Source organism: Mobula birostris, chromosome 17 (genome assembly GCF_030028105.1).
Source record: "Mobula birostris isolate sMobBir1 chromosome 17, sMobBir1.hap1, whole genome shotgun sequence".
In the NCBI taxonomy this organism is placed as follows: Eukaryota; Metazoa; Chordata; class Chondrichthyes; order Myliobatiformes; family Myliobatidae; genus Mobula; species Mobula birostris.
This window is the reverse complement of record NC_092386.1, coordinates 68936754-68955162: the sequence shown is the minus strand read 5'-3', so window position 1 is coordinate 68955162 and position 18409 is coordinate 68936754.

Here is an 18409-nt window from a genome sequence, read left to right as displayed (position 1 = left end):
CCAAAATGTTCTATTCAAAAGGTTCAAAGGAACATCTAAACAAGCCTGATGCATTTTGGTACAAGTCCTGTGGACTGATGAAATTAAAATAGAGGATGGCTTCTACAACAGGATCATGAACCTAAACACACTTCAAAATCCACATGGACTACCTCAAGAGGTGCAAGCTAAGGGTTTTGCCAAGGTCCTCATAGTCCCCTGACCTAAACATCATTGAGAATCTGTGGCTAGACCTCAAAAGAGCAGTGCATGCAAGATGGCCCAAGAATCTCACAGAACTAGAAGCCTTTTGCAAGGAAGAATGGGCGAAAATCCCCTAAACAAGAACTGAAAGACTCTTGGCTGGCTACAAAAAGCATTTACAAGCTGTGATACTTGCCAAAGGGGGTGTTACTAAGTACTGCCATGCAGGGTGCCCAAACTTTTGCTTACTTACTTACTCCCAAACTTACCTTTTTGTTATTTGGAACTGTAAAAGACAGAAATAAAAAAGTTTTCTTGCTCAAAGTATTAAAGAAATGTGTCATCTTTAACTTTATGCCTTTTGGAAATCAGTTCATCTTTTACTCGCTTAGCTATTCACAGTAACAGAAATTTTGACAGGGAGTGTCCAAAATTTTGCATGTCTCTGTGTGTATGTATATGTATGTGTGTGTGTGTATGTATGTAATATATATACAAGTTCCAGCACAGATACTTGCAGAATACCACAAAGCATGTACCTCCAGCCAGAATAACAGCCTTCTAGCCAATGCACTTCTGTCTTCTGAATCAATTTATCATGAGAGACTTCATCAAATGCCTTCCTAAAATCAATGTAGATAACACCTCCTGTCTTACCTTCATTGAGCTGTTTTTGAGGCAGCAAAGGTGCTTAATCAAGTTTGTACATTATGATCTGCTCCACACAAGGCTATGCTGACTGTACCTAAGCAGCCTGTGCATTTCTGAATACCCATAAATTCTATCCTGAAGTATCACCTTAAATAATTTCCCTAACTAACATGAGACTCTCTGTTTTATAATTACCTGGGTTATCCTTATTTCCCTTCTTGAACAACATTTGCTACCCTCCAATCCTCCTGGTACTCGCCTGTTGCTAGTAAGACACAAAGATCTTTGTCAAAGTCACCGCAATCTCCTTATTTGCTTCATTCAGTATTCTGGGATATACTATATGCCACCAGGCCCTGCAAATTATCCATCTTAATCCTTTTAGAAGACCCAGCATTATGTCCAAAATAATCTCAAAATATCCCAGCACGTTAGCATGCCCAACTCTGTTTTCACTGTCCTCCAAATCATTCTCAGTAAGTACTGATGCAAAGTATCTATTTAGTGATTAATGTGATTTGCATGTTTAATTAAATGTAATTTGTATGAGACAAGCCACTTTGAGAGTGTGCAAGTACAGAGGTTGGTCTCCACTGATTAAGCAAGAGTAACGTGTTTTTATTACATAGGAATGGAGTATAAGATGACTCACTTTGTCCACAACAGAACAATGATAAGACTATACTGGGAACATTGCTCGTAGCTTTGATCTTATTTAGAAGGTAGATGTACATACTTGACTTTAGTGATGATGCAGCAGCAAATTTTCACCACTGCTGGTCTACTGATCTGGTGCTCTCGGTTCAGCAGCCTTTATATCCAAAAGGCCTAACCTAGATGAGGGGTACAATTCATTTATCAACTTCGCTCTGTCCGCCGCAACAGATGGGATTTCCTAATGTCCACCCATTTTAATTCTACTTTCCATAAGATATAGGAGTAGAATTAGGCTATTTGGCCCTTTGAGACTGCTCTACTATTCAATCATGGCTGATCCTTTTTGCCCCTCCTCAGCCCTGCTCCCCAGCCTTCAACACTGTAACCTTTGATGCCATGTCCAATCAAGAACCTATCAAGCTCTGCCTTAAATACATCCAGCGACCTGGAATCCACCCTCATCCTTCAAAATTCAAGTGAGTACAGACCCAGAGCTATCAAACGTTCCTCATATGATAACCCTTTCATTCCCAGAATCATCCTTATGAACCTTCTCTGACCCCGCTCCAGTGCCAGCACATCTTTTCTTAGACGAGGAGCCAAAAACTGTTCATAATACTCAAAGTGAGACCTCACCAGTGCCTTCTAAAGCCTCAGTAACACATCCCTGCTCTTGTATTCTAGACTTCTTGAAATGAATGCCAACATTGCATTTGCCTTTCTCACCACTGGCTCAACCTGCAAGTTAAACTTTGGGGTGTTCTGCACAAAGACTCCCAAATCCTTTTGCATCTCTGATTTTGGGATTTTCTCCCCATTTAGAAAATAGTCTGCATATTTATTTCTGCTACCAAAGTACATGACCAAGCATTTTGCAACATTGCATTTCATTTGTTACTTTCTTACCCATTCTCCGAATCTGTCCTAGTCTCTCTGCAGCCTACCTGTTACTTCAACACTACCTGCCCCCTGCAAACTTTGCAACGAAACTATTTATTCCATCATCTAAATCGTTGATATACAGTATTAAAAGCAGTCCCAACACCAACTACTGCCGAACACCACTAATCACCGGCAACCAACCATAAAAGGATCCTTTTTCTCCCCACTCATTGCCTCGTACCAATCAGCCAATGCTCTAACCATTCCAGTAACTTTCCTGTAATACCATGGGCTCTTAACTTGGTAAGCAGCCTCATGTGTGACATCTTGTCAAAGGCCTTCTGTAAGCCCAAATACAGAACATCCACAACATCCCCTTGATCTATCCTACATGTAAGCTCCTCAAAGGATTTCAACAGGTTCATCAGGCAAGATTTTTCCTTAAGGAAGCAATGTTGACTTTGTGCTATCTTGTCTTGTGTCACCAACTACTCCATAACCTCATCCGTAACAATTAACTCCAACATCTTCCCAACCACTAAGGTCAGGTTAACCGGTCTATAATTTCTCTTCTGCTACCTTCCTCCTTTCCTAAAGAGTGGATTGACATTTGTAATTTTCCAGTCCTCTGGCACTATGCCAGAGTACAATAATTTTTGTAAGATCATTACTAATGCCTCCACAATTACTACCACTACCTCTTTCAGAACCCTAGGGTGCAGCTCATCTAGTCGGGTGATTATGTTCCCTTAGGTCTTTCAGCTTTTTGATCACCTTCTCCCTTGTAATGGTAACTGCACTCATTCCTCTTCCCTCACACCCTTCAACAACTGGCACACTGCTAGTGTCTTCCACAGTGAAGACTGATGTAAAATACTCATTTAGTTCATCTGCCATCTCCTTGTCCCTCATTATTTCTCTAGTCTCATTTTCTAGCAGCTCTATATCCACTCTCATCTCTTTTATTTTTTTTACATACCTGAAAAAGCTTTTTTGCTAGCTTGCTTTTATATTTCATCTTTTCCTTCTTAATAATGATTCTGTTAATTGCTATCTGTAGGGTTTTAAAAGTTTCCCAATCCTCTGTCTTCCCACTAATTTTTGCTTTGTTGTATGCCCTTTATTTTGTTTTTCCATTAGCTTTGACTTCCCTTGTCAGCCATGGTTGTACTATTTTGTTATGAGTATTTCTTCATTTTTGGAATATATCTATCCTGCACCTTCCTCGTTTTCTCCCAGAAACTCTCACCATTGCTGCTCTGTTGTCATTCCTGCCAGCATCTCCTTCTAATTTACTTTGGCCAACTCCTCTCTCATACCACTGCAATTTCCTTTACTCCACTGAAATACTGTTATGTCAGACTTTACTTTCTCCTTGTCAAATTTCAAGTTGAACTCAGTCATATTGTGATCACTGCATCCTAAGGTTCTTTTACTTTAGGCTCCCTAATCACCTCCGGTTACTTACATAACACCCAATTCAGAAAAGCTGATCTCCCAGTAGGCTCAATAACAAACTGCTCTAAAAAACAAAGGAGCTGGTTGTGGATTACAGAAGGAATGGAGACAGGCTAACCTCTATTGACATCAATGGATCTGAGGTTGAGAGGGTAAACAGCTTTAAGTTCCTCAGCATACACATCACTGAGAACCTCACGTGGTCCCCTTTCACCTCAGATGGTTGAGGAAGTTTGTTATGGCCCCCAAGATCCTAAGAACTTTCTACAAGGGCGGAATTGAGAGCATCCTGACTGGCTGCATCACTGCGTGGTATGGGAGCTGTACCTCCCTTAATCGCAGGACTCTGCAGAGAGTGGTGCAGACAGCCCAGCACATCTATAATTGTGAACTTCCCATGATTCAGGATATTTACAAAGACAGGTGTGTAAAAAGGGCCCAGAGGATCATTGGGCACTCGAGTCACCCCAATCACAATCTATTCCAGCTGCTACCATCCAAGAAACAGTACCATAGCATAAAGGCCAGGACCAACGGGCTCCAGGACAGTTCCTTTCATCAGGCCATCAGACTAATTAACTCATGCTGATTTGAGTGTTACATTGACTGCTCTACTATAAATTATTATGATTGCACATTGTACATTTAGATAGAGACGTAACGTAAAGATTTTTCCCTTAGAGAATCAGAGTGGACAGCTATGTGCGGAGCCAAAAGAGATGGGGGAGATTTTGAACAATTTCTTTTCTTCGATATTCACTAAGGAGAAAGATATTGAATTGTGTGAGGTAAGGGAAACAAGTAGGGTAGTTATAGAAACTATGATGATTAAAGAAGAGGAAGTACTGGCACTTTTAAGGAATATAAAAGTGGATAAGTCTCCGGGTCCTGACAAGATATTCCCTAGGACCTTGAGGGAAGTTAGTGTAGAAATAGCAGGGGCTCTGACAGAAATATTTCAAATGTCATTAGAAACGGGGATGGTGCCGGAGGATTGGCGTATTGCTCATGTGGTTCAATTGTTTAAAGAGGGTTCTAAGAGTAAACCTAGCAATTATCGGCCTGTGAGTTTGATGTCAGTGGTGGGTAAATTAATGGAAAGTATTCTTAGAACAGGTATATATAATTAACTGGATAGACAGGGTCTGATTAGGAACAGTCAACATGGATTTGTGTGTGGAAGTTCATGTTTGACAAATCTTATTGAATTTTTTGAAGATGTTACTAGGAAAATTGACGAGGGTAAAGCAGCAGATGTTGTCTATATGGACTTCAGTAAGGCCTTTGACAAGGTTCCACACAGAAGGTTAGTTCGGAAGGTTCCATCGTTAGGTTTTAATATTGAAGTAGTAGAATGGATTCAGCAGTGGCTGGATGGGAGACGCCAGAGAGTAGTGGTGGATAACTGTGTGTTAGATTGGAGGCTGGTGACTAGTGGTGTGCCTCAGTACTGGGTCCAATGTTGTTTGTCATAAACATTAATGATCTGGATGATGGAGTGGTAAATTGGATTAGTAAGTATGCAGATAATACTAAGATAGGTGGAGTTGTGGATAATGAAGTAGGTTTTCAAAGCTTGCAGAGAGATTTAGGCCAGTTAGAAGAGTGGGCTGAAAGATGGCAGATGGAGTTTAATGCTAATAAGTGTGAGGTGCTACATTTTGGTAGGACTAATCAAAATAGGACATACATGGTAAATGGTAGGGCATTGAGGAATGCAGTAGAACAGAGTGATCTAGGAATAATGGTGCATAATTCCCTGAAGGTGGAATCTCATGTGGATAGGGTGGTGAAGAAAGCTTTTGGTACGCTGGCCTTTATAAATCAGAGCATTAAATATAGGAGTTGCGATGTAATGTTAAAATTGTACAAGGCATTGGTGAGACCAAATTTGCAGTATTGTGTACAGTTCTGGTCACCGAATTATAGGAAAGATGTCAACAAAATAGAGAGAGTACAGAGAAAATTTACCAGAATGTTACCTGGGTTTCAGCACCTAAGTTACGAAGAAAGGTTGAACAAGTTAGGTCTTTATTCTTTGTAGTGTAAAAGGTTGAGGACTTGATAGAGGTATTTAAAATTATGAGGGGGATAGATAGAGTTGATGTGGATAGGCTTTTTCCATTGAGAGTAGGGGAGATTCAAACAAGAGGACATGAGTTGAGAGTTAAGGGGCAAAAGTTTAGGGGTAACACGAGGGGGAACTTCTTTACTCAGAGAGTGGTAGCTGTGTTGAACGAGCTTCCAGTAGAAGTGGTAGAGGCAGGTTCGATTTTGTCATTTTAAAAAAATTGGAAAGCTATATGGACAGGAAAGGAATGGAGGGTTATAGGCTGAGTGCAGGTAGATGGGACTAGGTGAGAGTAAGCGTTCAGCACGGACTGGAACGGCTGAGATGGCCCATTTCCGTGCTGTAATTGTTACCTGGTTATATGGATATGTATGTTAAGGATGTAAGAAATAAAGCCAATTCAATTCATTTCATAAGCAATTAACAAACTCACTCTTTAGATCCATTTCCAAACTGATTTTCCCAATCAACCTGCATTTTGATATCTCCCATGACTATCATAACATTGCCCTTTTGACACACCTTTTCTATTTTCCCTTGTAATCTGTAGTCCACATCCCAACTACTGTTGGAAGGCCAGTATATAACTGCCATTAGGGTCTTTTTACACTTGTAGCTTCTTAACTCAACTCACAAGGTTTCAACATCTTTTGATCCCATGTCAGTCACATCTTTCTACTGATTTGATGCCATTCTTTACCAGTAGAGTCGCACCACCCCCTCTGCCTACCTTCCTATCCCTCTGATACAACACGTAACCTTGGACATTCAGCACCCAACTACAACCATCCTTCAGCCACAATTCAGTGATGGCCACAACATCATACCTGACAATCTGTAATAGTGCAACAAGATCATCCACCTTATTTCTTATACTCTGTGCATTGAGATATAACACTTTGAGTGCTGTATTTGCTATCCTTTTTGATTCCTCATCCCTTGTACACTGAAACTCTGCTGGCTGCATTCATCTGCCTGCTCTTCCTGATGGTCTGACTGCATGCCATATTTGCTTTTTTACCGTCCATCCTATCCTGAGTCCCTTCACTCCAGTTCCCACCCCTCTGCCAAATCAGTTTCAACCCTCCCCAAGGGCTCTAACAAACCAGCAAGCGAGAATATTGGTCCCCCTCAGTTTCAGGTGCAACCCCTTACCTTTGACCAGGTCATATCTCCCCCAGAAGAGATCCCAATGACCCAAGAACCTGAAGCCCTGCCCCCTACACCAGCTTCTCAGCCACGCATTTATCTTCTAAATCATCCTGTTTCTACTCTCACTGGGGCATGGCACAGAAATTAGACCCAGGAGGTCCTGCTTCTCAGCTTTCTACCTAGCTCTCTAAATTCTTTTTTCAAGACCTCTTTGCTTTTCTTTCCTAAGTCATTGGTACCAATATGTACCAAGACATCTGGCTGGTCCCCTCCCTCTCCAGAATGTGGACATAATCCAACACATCACTGACCCTGTCACCTGAGAAGCAACGCAGGTTTCCGGTGTCCCATTCACGTCCACAGAATCTCCTATCTGTTCCCCGACTATTGAGTCCCCTATCACTAACGCTCCCCTCATCTCCCTCTTTCCCTTCTGCACCATGGATCCATGCTCAGTGCAAGTAACCCAGGCTCCATAGCTTTCCCCTGGGAGGTCATCCCCACAACAGTATCCCAAGCTGTATACTTATTATCAAGGGGAATGGCCACAGGGGTGCTCTGTGCTAACTGCCTATTCACATTTCCGTTTCTCCTGAGAGTCTTCCCGCTATTTGTCTTCTTTGGGATGACTACTTCCCTGTAACTCTGATCAATTATCTCCTCACTCTTCTGTACAAGCCAAAGGTCATCCAGCTGCTGCTTCAGATCCTTAACACGGTCTTCAAGGAGCTGCAACCAGATGCACTTCATGCACTTTGGGTCTCCCAGGACTCCATCATCTAACATGAAGAAGCACAACATCCAGTTACTACACTCTGTAAAGTGAGCCAGAGCCTGACACTCCCACTCTTACCACTGGCCTACTTACAACAATGGCCATTCCGCTCGTTCCCTTCCGTACTTTTAAACAAGCGTCACCGACCTGCGTGAAACCTCGTTGCTGTGGCCTGCTCCTGCCGCTGATTGGGCCATTGGGTCCATTCCCATTTGTTGGTCCAGGGTCTCCTCTATGGTCACGACGAGGCCATCCTCAGGCTGGAGGAGCAACCCCTTCTCTCTCTTTCCATTCCTCATTCTGCCTCCCTTCTTACCATTTCTCTTTTGCTCACCTGCCCACCTCCTTCCTCTGGTGCCCCTTCTATTTCCCTTTCTCCCATGGTCCACTGTGCTCTCCTATCAGATTCTTTCTTCATCCCTTTACCTTTTCCAGCCATCACCTCTCAGCTTCTCACTTCACCACTCTCACCCACCTCCCCCTAAGCCTGACTCACATAATACCTGCTGACTTTTACTCCTTCTCCTTTCTATTACAGTCCCGATGAAGGGCCTCAGCCTGAAATGTTGACTGTTTATTCCTCTCCATAGATGCTACCAGACTTGCTGAGTTCCTCCAGCATTCTATCTGTCCCAGATTTCCAGCATCTGCAGAATCTCCTGTGTTTAGTTATAATAGGAGTCGGATCTCTGTAGCAGTGCAGAAGTCTTAACGACTGTGTTGACCTGCTGGAAAATGATGCTTTGGGCTGAAAAAGGGATTGACCAACGAGGGAATGTGGCCAACTGCTTCCGAAGGTCAACTATCAGACCAGTGCTGAAAAAGATCAGAGTGAGCTGCCTTAACAATTAGAATTAACTCCAGACTCAGCAAGGACCTGGACCCACCGCAATTTGTTTATCTCCACAATAGTTCTATGGCAGATGCAATCTCATGAGCTCTTCACCAAGCTTTACATCACCTGGATGATACAGATACCTATGTTAGGATGCTACTTATTAATTACAGCTTAGAATTTAACACCATGATTCCTACAGTTCTGATCAAAATGCTCCAAACCCTGGGACTCGTACCACCTTCTGCAACTGGATCTTCAACTTCCTAACTGGAAGACCACAATCTGTGTGGATCAGAAATAACATCTCCACCTCACTGACGATCAACATTGATACAACATAGAATAGTACTGCACAGTACAGGCCCTTCGGCCCACAATGTTGTGCCAACCCTCAAACCCTGCCTCCCATATAACCCTCCACCTTAAATTCCTCCATATACCTGTCTAGTAGTCTCTTAAACTTCACTAGTGTATCTGCCTCCACCACTGACTCAGGCAGTGCATTCCACACACCAACCACTCTGAGTAAAAAACCTTCCTCTAATATCCCCCTTGAACTTCCCACCCCTTACCTTAACACCATGTCCTCTTGTATTGAGCAGTGGTGCCCTGGGGAAGAGGCGCTGGCTATCCACTCTATCTATTCCTCTTATTATCTTGTACACTTCTATTATGTCTCCTCTCATCCTCCTTCTCTGCAAAGAGTAAAGCCCTAGCTCCCTTAATCTCTGATCATAATGCATACTCTCTAAACCAGGCAGCATCCTGGTAAATCTCCTCTGTATCTTTTCCAATGCTTCCACATCCTTCCTATAGTGAAGCGACCAGAACTGGACACAGTACTCCAAGTGTGGCCTAACCAGAGTTTTATAGAGCTGCATTATTACATCGCAACTCTTAAACTCTATCCCTCGGCTTATGAAAGCTAACACCCCATAAGCTTTCTTAACTATCCTATCCACCTGTGAGGCAACCTTCAGGGATCTGTGGACATGTACCCCGAGATCCCTCTGCTCCTCCACACTACGAAGTATCCTGCCATTTACTTTGTACTCTGCCTTGGAGTTTGTCCTTCCAAAATGTATCACCTCACACTTCTCCGGGTTGAACTCCATCTGCCACTTCTCAGCCCATTCCTGCATCCTATCAATGTCTCTCTGCAATCTTTGACAATCCTCTACACTATCTACAACACCACCAACCTTTGTGTCATCTGCAAAATTGCCAACCCACCCTTCTACCCCCACATCCAGGTCGTTAATAAAAATCACGAAAAGTAGAGGTCCCAGAACCAATTCTTGTGGGACACCACTAGTCACAACCCTCCAATCCAAAAGTACTCCCTCCACCACGACCCTCTGCCTTCTACAGGCAAGCCAATTCTGAATTCAGCTGGCCAAACTTCCCTGGATCCCATGCCTTCTGACTTTCTGAATAAGCCTACGTGTGGAACCTTGTCAAATGCCTTACTAAAATCCATGTAGATCACATTCAGTGCGCTACCCTCATCTATATGCCTGGTCACCTCCTCAAAGAACTATCAGGCTTGTTAGACATGATCTGCCCTTCAGAAAGCCATGTTGACTGTCCTCAGTGATGTATGCCTAGCTTACTATCTCTACAGTGTCTACATCCGTTCCTGTGTAGTTGGCACATCTCAAATGCCATCTATAAATTTGCTGATGACAATTATTATTGGCAGAATTTCAGATAAAAAGGAGAGGATGTACAGTAGAGAGATACAAACGTTTGTATATCAGCTAGGTGACTGGTATCATAGCAATTACCTTGCACTCAATGTCAGTAAGGCCAAAGAATTGACTGTTGACTTCAGTAAGGGTAAGGTGAGAGAGTGCACACCAGTCATCAGAAGTGGAATGAGCAATTTCAATTTCCTGTGTCAGTATCCCTGAGGATCTATCCTGGCCCCAACATATCAATGAAGCTACAAAGAAGGCATGACAGCACCTATATTTCATGAGGAGTTTGAGGAGATTTGGTTATGTTACCAAAGAGTCACAATTTTTTTTATATAGATTAGATTTTGAGGACACGCAGTTCTCTTTTGTTGTCATTTAGTAATGCATGCATTAAGAAATGATACAATGTTCCTTCAGAATGATATCACAGAAAGACAAGACAAACCAAGACTGAAAAACTGACAAAAACCACATAATTATAACATATAGCTACAACAGTGCAAAGCAATACTGTAATTTGATAAAGAACAGACCATGGGCATGGTAAAAAAAAAAAGTCTCAAAGTCTCTCGAAAGTCCCATCATCTCACGCAGACGGTAGAAGGAAGAAAAATTCTTCCTGCCATGAGCTTCCAGCGCCGCAAACTTGCCGATGCAGCATCCTGGAAGCACCCGACCACAGCCGACTCTTGAGTCCGTCCGAAAACTTCGAGCCTCCGACCAGCCCTCCGACACTGAGCACCATCTCTGCCGAACGCTTCAACCCCGGCTCCAGCAACAGGCAATAGGCAAAGCCGAGGATTTGGGGCCTTCCCTCCAGAGATTCTCAATCACACAGTAGCAGCGGCAGCGAAGCAGGCCATCTTTTCCTCCCCTCTTTTACAGGTGGAGAACATTCTAACTGACTGCATCACCTTCTGTTATGGAGGTTTTTAGAGGCGGGGGTTTGACTACACAGGATCGAAATAAGCTACAGAGAGTGGTAAATCTAAGTCAGTTTCATCATGGGCACTGGCCTCCGTAGTATCCAGAACATCATCAATGAGCAATGCCTCAAAAAGGCAGATTCCATCATTCAAGACCCCCATCATGCAGGTCATGCCCTTTTCTCATTGCTACCATCAGGAAGGAAGATACAGGAGCCTGAAGGCACACATTCAACAATTCAGGAATAATTTCTTTCCCTCTGCCATCTGATTTCTAAATGGACATCGAACCCATAAACACAACCTAACTACTTATTTAACTATATATACACACACACACATATATATACACTTACAGTAATTCAGTCTTTCTATTATGTATTTCATCGCTGCAAAGACAACAGATTTCACAACATATGCTGGTGATATTAAACCTGCTTCTATTCTTTCTGGTCCATGTGCTAACCAATAATATGATCAACGATGAAGTTCTGCAGGACTTTGAACAGCTGGTGTTAAAATTAAAAACAAGAGCACAATGGTTATTGCCTCTGGATTACAACTCAAGCCACATGCAACATACTGTCTGTAAGATAAGAGAGTTGAATGAATGGACTGAACAGGTCATTTCTGAGTTAGGAGTGCATACATGGCAAGTGGGGTACCACAGGTATTAGCGCCAGCCTGCAGCTGTTTGTCTGTATTAATAATTCAGTCAAAGACATTCAAAGACAAGGTAGCTTAAGGGCTTCGGCTCAACGGGCTTAGGCGGAAACAGGCGAGGAAGGTTTGGCATTCATTTTCTGTTGTTATTTGAGGAGAGGGGCAGTATGAGTGTGAGGGCAGTTTGCTGTTCTCAGTGTCGGATGTGGGAGGCCCTGGAGTCTACAAGCCTCCCGGACGTCTACATCTGCGCCAAGTGCATCGAGATGCAGCTCCTAAGGGACCGCGTTACGGAACTGGAGCTGCAGCTCGATGACCTTCGTCTGGTCAGGGAGAGTGAGGAGGTGATAGAGAGGAGTTGCAGGCAGGTGGTCACGCCAGGGCCACGGGAGGCAGACAAGTGGGTCACGGTTAGGAGGGGGAAGGGGAAAAGTCAGGTAATAGGGAGTACGCCGGTGGCTGTGCCCCTTAACAACAGGTACTCCTGTTTGAGTACTGTTGGGGGGGACAGCTTACCTGGGGGAAGCGACAGTGGCCGTGCCTCCGGCACAGAGTCTGGCCCTGTAGCTCAGAAGGGTAGGGCAAGGAAGAGGAGGGCAGTTGTGATAGGGGACTCAATAGTAAGGGGGTCAGATAGGCGATTCTGTGGACGCAGTCCAGAGAGCTGGATGGTAGTTTGCCTCCCTGGTGCCAGGGTCCGGGATATTTCTGATCGTGTCCAAGATATCCTGAAGTGGGAGGGTGAGGAGCCAGAGGTCGTGGTACATATAGGTACCAATGACATAGGTAGGAAAAGGGATGAGGTCCTGAAAGGAGAATATAGGGAGCTAGGAAGGGAGTTGAGAAAAAGGACCGCAAAGGTAGTAATCTCGGGATTACTGCCTGTGCCATGCGACAGTGAGAGTAGGAATGCGATGAGGTGGAGGATAAATGCGTGGCTGAGGGATTGGAGCGGAGGGCAGGGATTCAAGTTTTGGGATCATTGGGACCTCTTTTGGCGCAGGCGTGACCTGTACAAAAAGGACGGGTTACACTTGAATCCTAGGGGGACCAATATCCTGGCAGGGAGATTAGCGGGGGCTACTGAGGTGACTTTAAACTAGAATGGTTGGGGGGTGGGAATCAAATTAAAGAGGCTAGGCATGAGGAGGTTAGTTCACAACAGGGGGATGGGAACCAGTGCAGAGAGACAGAGGGGTGTAAAGTGAGGGTAGAAGCAAAAAGTAGTAAGGAGAAAAGTAAAAGTGGCAGGCCGACAAATCCAGGGCAAGCATTAAAAAGGGCCACTTTTCAGCATAATTGTATAAGGGCTAAGAGAGTTGCAAAAGAGCACCTGAAGGCTTTGTGTGTCAATGCAAGGAGCATTCGTAATAAGGTGGATGAATTGAAAGTGCAGATTGTTATTAATGATTATGATATAGTTGGGATCACAGAGACATGGCTCCAGGGTGACCAGGGATGGGAGCTCAACGTTCAGGGATATTCAATATTCAGGAGGGATAGACATGAAGGAAGGGGAGGTGGGATGGCGTTGCTGGTTAAAGAAGAGATTAACGCAATAGAAAGGAAGGACATAAGCCGGGAAGATGTGGAATCGATATGGGTAGAGCTGCGTAACACTAAGGGGCAGAAGACGCTGGTGGGAGTTGTGTACAGGCCACCTAACAGTAGTAGTGAAGTCGGAGATGGTATTAAACAGGAAATTAGAAATGTGTGCAATAAAGGAACAGCAGTTATAATGGGTGACTTCAATCTACATGTAGATTGGGTGAACCAAATTGGTAAAGGTGCTGAGGAAGAGGATTTCTTGGAATGTATGCGGGATGGTTTTTTGAACCAACATGTCGAGGAACCAACTAGAGAGCAGGCTATTCTGGACTGGGTTTTGAGCAATGAGGAAGGGTTAATTAGCAATCTTGTCGTGAGAGGCCCCTTGGGTAAGAGTGACCATAATATGGTGGAATTCTTCATTAAGATGGAGAGTGACATAGTTAATTCAGAAACAAAGGTTCTGAACTTAAAGAGGGGTAACTTTGAAGGTATGAGACGTGAATTAGCTAAGATAGACTGGCAAATGACACTTAAAGGATTGACGGTGTATATGCAATGGCAAGCATTTAAAGGTTACATGGATGAACTACAACAATTGTTCATCCCAGATTGGCAAAAGAATAAATCAAGGAAGGTAGTGCACCCGTGGCTGACAAGAGAAATTAGGGATAGTATCAATTCCAAAGAAGCAGCATACAAATTAGCCAGAGAAAGTGGCTCACCTGAGGACTGGGAGAAATTCAGAGTTCAGCAGAGGAGGACAAGGGGCTTAATTAGGAAGGGGAGAAAAGATTATGAGAGAAAACTGGCAGGGAACATAAAAACAGACTGTAAAAGCTTTTATAGATATGTAAAAAGGAAAAGACTGGTAAAGACAAATGTAGGTCCCCTGCAGACAGAAACAGGTGAATTGATTATGGGGAGCAAGGACATGGCAGACCAATTGAATAATTACTTTGGTTCTGTCTTCACTAAGGAGGACATAAATAATCTTCCAAAAATAGTAGGGGACAGAGGGTCCAGTGAGATGGAGGAACTGAGCGAAATACATGTTAGTAGGGAAGTGGTGTTAGGTAAATTGAAGGGATTGAAGGCAGATAAATCCCCAGGGCCAGATGGTCTGCATCCTAGAGTGCTTAAGGAAGTAGCCCAAGAAATAGTGGATGCATTAGTGATAATTTTTCAAAACTCGTTAGATTCTGGACTAGTTCCTGAGGATTGGAGGGTGGCTAATGTAACTCCACTTTTTAAAAAAGGAGGGAGAGAGAAACCAGGGAATTATAGACCGGTTAGCCTAACATCAGTGGTGGGGAAACTGCTGGAGTCAGTTATCAAGGATGTGATAACAGCACATTTGGCAAGCGGTGAAATGATCGGACAAAGCCAGCATGGATTTGTGAAAGGAAAATCATGTCCGACGAATCTCATAGAATTTTTTGAGAATGTAACTAGTAGAGTGGATAGGGGAGAACCAGTGGATGTGGTATATTTGGATTTTCAAAAGGCTTTTGACAAGGTCCCACACAGGAGATTAGTGTGCAAACTTAAAGCACACGGTATTGGGGGTAAGGTATTGGTGTGGGTGGAGAATTGGTTAGCAGACAGGAAGCAAAGAGTGGGAATAAACGGGACCTTTTCAGAATGGCAGGTGGTGACTAGTGGGGTACCGCAAGGCTCAGTGCTGGGACCCCAGTTGTTTACAATATATATTAATGACTTGGATGAGGGAATTAAATGCAGCATCTCCAAGTTTGCGGATGACACGAAGCTGGGTGGCAGTGTTAGCTGTGAGGAGGATGCTAAGAGGATGCCAGGTGACTTGGATAGGTTGGGTGAGTGGGCAAATTCATGGCAGATGCAATTTAATGTAGATAAATGTGAAGTTATCCACTTTGTTGGCAAAAATAGGAAAACAGATTATTATCTGAATGGTGGCCGATTAGGAAAAGGGGAGGTGCAATGAGACCTGGGTGTCATTATACACCAGTCATTGAAAGTGTACAGGTACAGCAGGCGGTGAAAAAGGCGAATGGTATGCTGGTATTTATAGCGAGAGGATTAGAGTACAGGAGCAGGGAGGTACTACTGCAGTTGTACAAGGCCTTGGTGAGACCACACCTGGAGTATTGTGTGCAGTTTTGGTCCCCTAATCTGAGGAAAGACATCCTTGCCATAGAGGGAGTACAAAGAAGGTTCACCAGATTGATTCCTGGGATGGCAGGACTTTCATATGAAGAAAGACTGGATGAACTGGGCTTGTACTCGTTGGAATTTAGAAGATTGAGGGGGGATCTGATTGAAACGTATAAGATCCTAAAGGGATTGGACAGGCTAGATGCAGGAAGATTGTTCCCGATGTTGGGGAAGTCCAGAACGAGGGGCCACAGTTTGAGGATAGAGGGGAAGCCTTTTAGGACTGAGATTAGGAAAAACTTCTTCACACAGAGAGTGGTGAATCTGTGGAATTCTCTGCCACAGGAAACAGTTGAGGCCAGTTCATTGGCTATATTTAAGAGGGAGTTAGATATGGCCCTTGTGGCTACGGGGGTCAGGGGGTATGGAGGGAAGGCTGGGGCGGTGTTCTGAGTTGGATGATCAGCCATGATCATAATAAATGGTGGTACAGGCTCAAAGGGCCGAATGGCCTACTCCTGCACCTATTTTTTCTATGTTTAATTTATGACGTAAATCAGGGTGATCATGCAAATTGTGATGAGGATATAGACCAAGAAGCTAAATGAACAGACAGGGACATAGCAAATAGAACATAAATGTGGAAAATATGAGGTCATCTACCATGGTCAGAAAAATAGGCCTTCTTTATAAATGGTAAAATGTTCAAAGGTATTCCGTGTACCCTGCTGTCCTTGTATACAAATCACATGCAGATAGTGAAAGCGATTAGGAAAACAAAAATTAAGCAAGTTTTGTGAGGAAGAAGTGCAATGTCCTGGTAAGATTACACAGCCTAGGATGGATAAGTGTGCTGAGCAGTAAAGGTTCACCAAGTCACCTTCTGGAATGTTGAGGGAGCTGTAACATGAGATTGAACATCTATGCTTTCAAATCTCTTACTGACTCTTCCTTCAGTTAGTCCTGATGAAGGGTCTAGGCCTGAAACGTCAACTGTACCTCTTCCTAGAGATGCTGCCTGGCCTGCTGCGTTCACCAGCAACTTTGATATGTGAAGCTCTCTAGTGTTAAGAATGAAAGGGGATCTCATTGAAATATACAAAAGCCTGACACAGCTTGACAGAATGGAATAACCTTTCCTTGGATGGTGTTTCTAACCCAGGGGTCACTGTCTCAAAATAAGGAGTTGGCTATCCAGGATTCATGAGAAGAAATTTCTTCATCCAAAGTTGTGGAGTTGATAGATCTTTTGGGTATTACTGGAATCAAAGGATATGTGATTAACGTAGGCATATGCTAAGCAGGACAAAGACCATCCATGATCTTACAGGTAAAGGAACAATGGCCTTTTGTTCTCATGTTCTAAAGAGAATAGGATTGAAGGCCATAGTGGGAGGCAGAAGTGGAGTGTGTAAGAGCTCATTATTGTTACGAGAGGCCTGTGATAAATAAACACCCATGCAGGCCAGCTGCTGCAGCTTTAATGTGCAGTCATCTTTCATTCCAAGACAGCAGTGATTTATCATCACATTCATTGGGCTTTGGCTATTTAAGTTGAGATCCTGTCTTCTCTTCAGGAAAATGTTTTAAAAATACTTTGGGAGAATTCAGGTTCTTATATCTGATATATCATATGGTATCTGGGCAAGTCTAATGATGACAGCACTGTTGTAGGCTGTATAGAAGGGGGTGATGAATCAGCATACAGGAGGGAGATTGAAAATTTGGCTGAGTGGTGCAATAACAACCGCTCACTCAATGTCAGTAAGACCAAGGAACTGATAGTAAGCTTCAGGAGAGGGAAACCAGGAGGTCCATGAGCCAGTAATCAAAGGATCAGAGGTGGAGAGGGTCAGTAACTTTAAATTCCTGAGTGTCACGATCTCAGCAGACCTATTCTGGACTCATCATATAAATATCATTGCAAAAAAAGCACAATAGTGCCTCTACTTCCTCGGGAGTCTGAGGAGATTTGGCATGTCATTGAAAACCTTGGCAAACTTCTATAGATGTGTGGTGGAAAGTGTGCTGACTGGATGCATTACTGCCTGGTATGGGAACACCAATGTCTAACTGGAAAATCCTGCAGAAGGTAGTGGATTTGGTGAGTACACCATGGGTAAAAGCCTCCCAACCATTGAGCATGTCTACATGAAATGTTGCCATAGAAAACAGCATCCATCAATGATCCACACCAGCCAGGACGTGCTCTTTCCCAACTGCTGCCATCAGGTAGAAGGTACAAGAGCCTCTGGACTTGCACCACCAGGTTCAAGAACAGTTACTACCCCTCAACCATCAACTTATCTCAATTGTCCTCACGCCATTCCACAACACCGTCCAGTCCATCTCTCTTAACCGCAGACCAACAAGAGGCTGGTAATGGAAAACAACAGAGCAGCTGAAACAGATGGTTCTAAAATTTGGTAGAGTGAAAGTTCTGACTCAAATTCATTACAACCTCCTCAGGTGGAATACTAATGTGTCTAGGTATAGTTGTCTGCCTTCAAAGCGACAAGTTTTGTTGGATCTCCCATCTGCCAGAAGGAAAATCATCACAAGGAGCTTGCTCACTGGCTTCTCCCAATGGGTGAACAGCTTTTTCACAAATCCAAATCCAAAGATCAGCTATCTAGCAGCAGTACCAACACGGAAGCTTTGTGAATATGATGGAAGGAATACGGTACACCACCTCCCTTAACATTCCTATGGCAGAGTCTGTAGATCCCACCGATTCTTAAGCACCTCAATAACCACAGAAGTGGAATG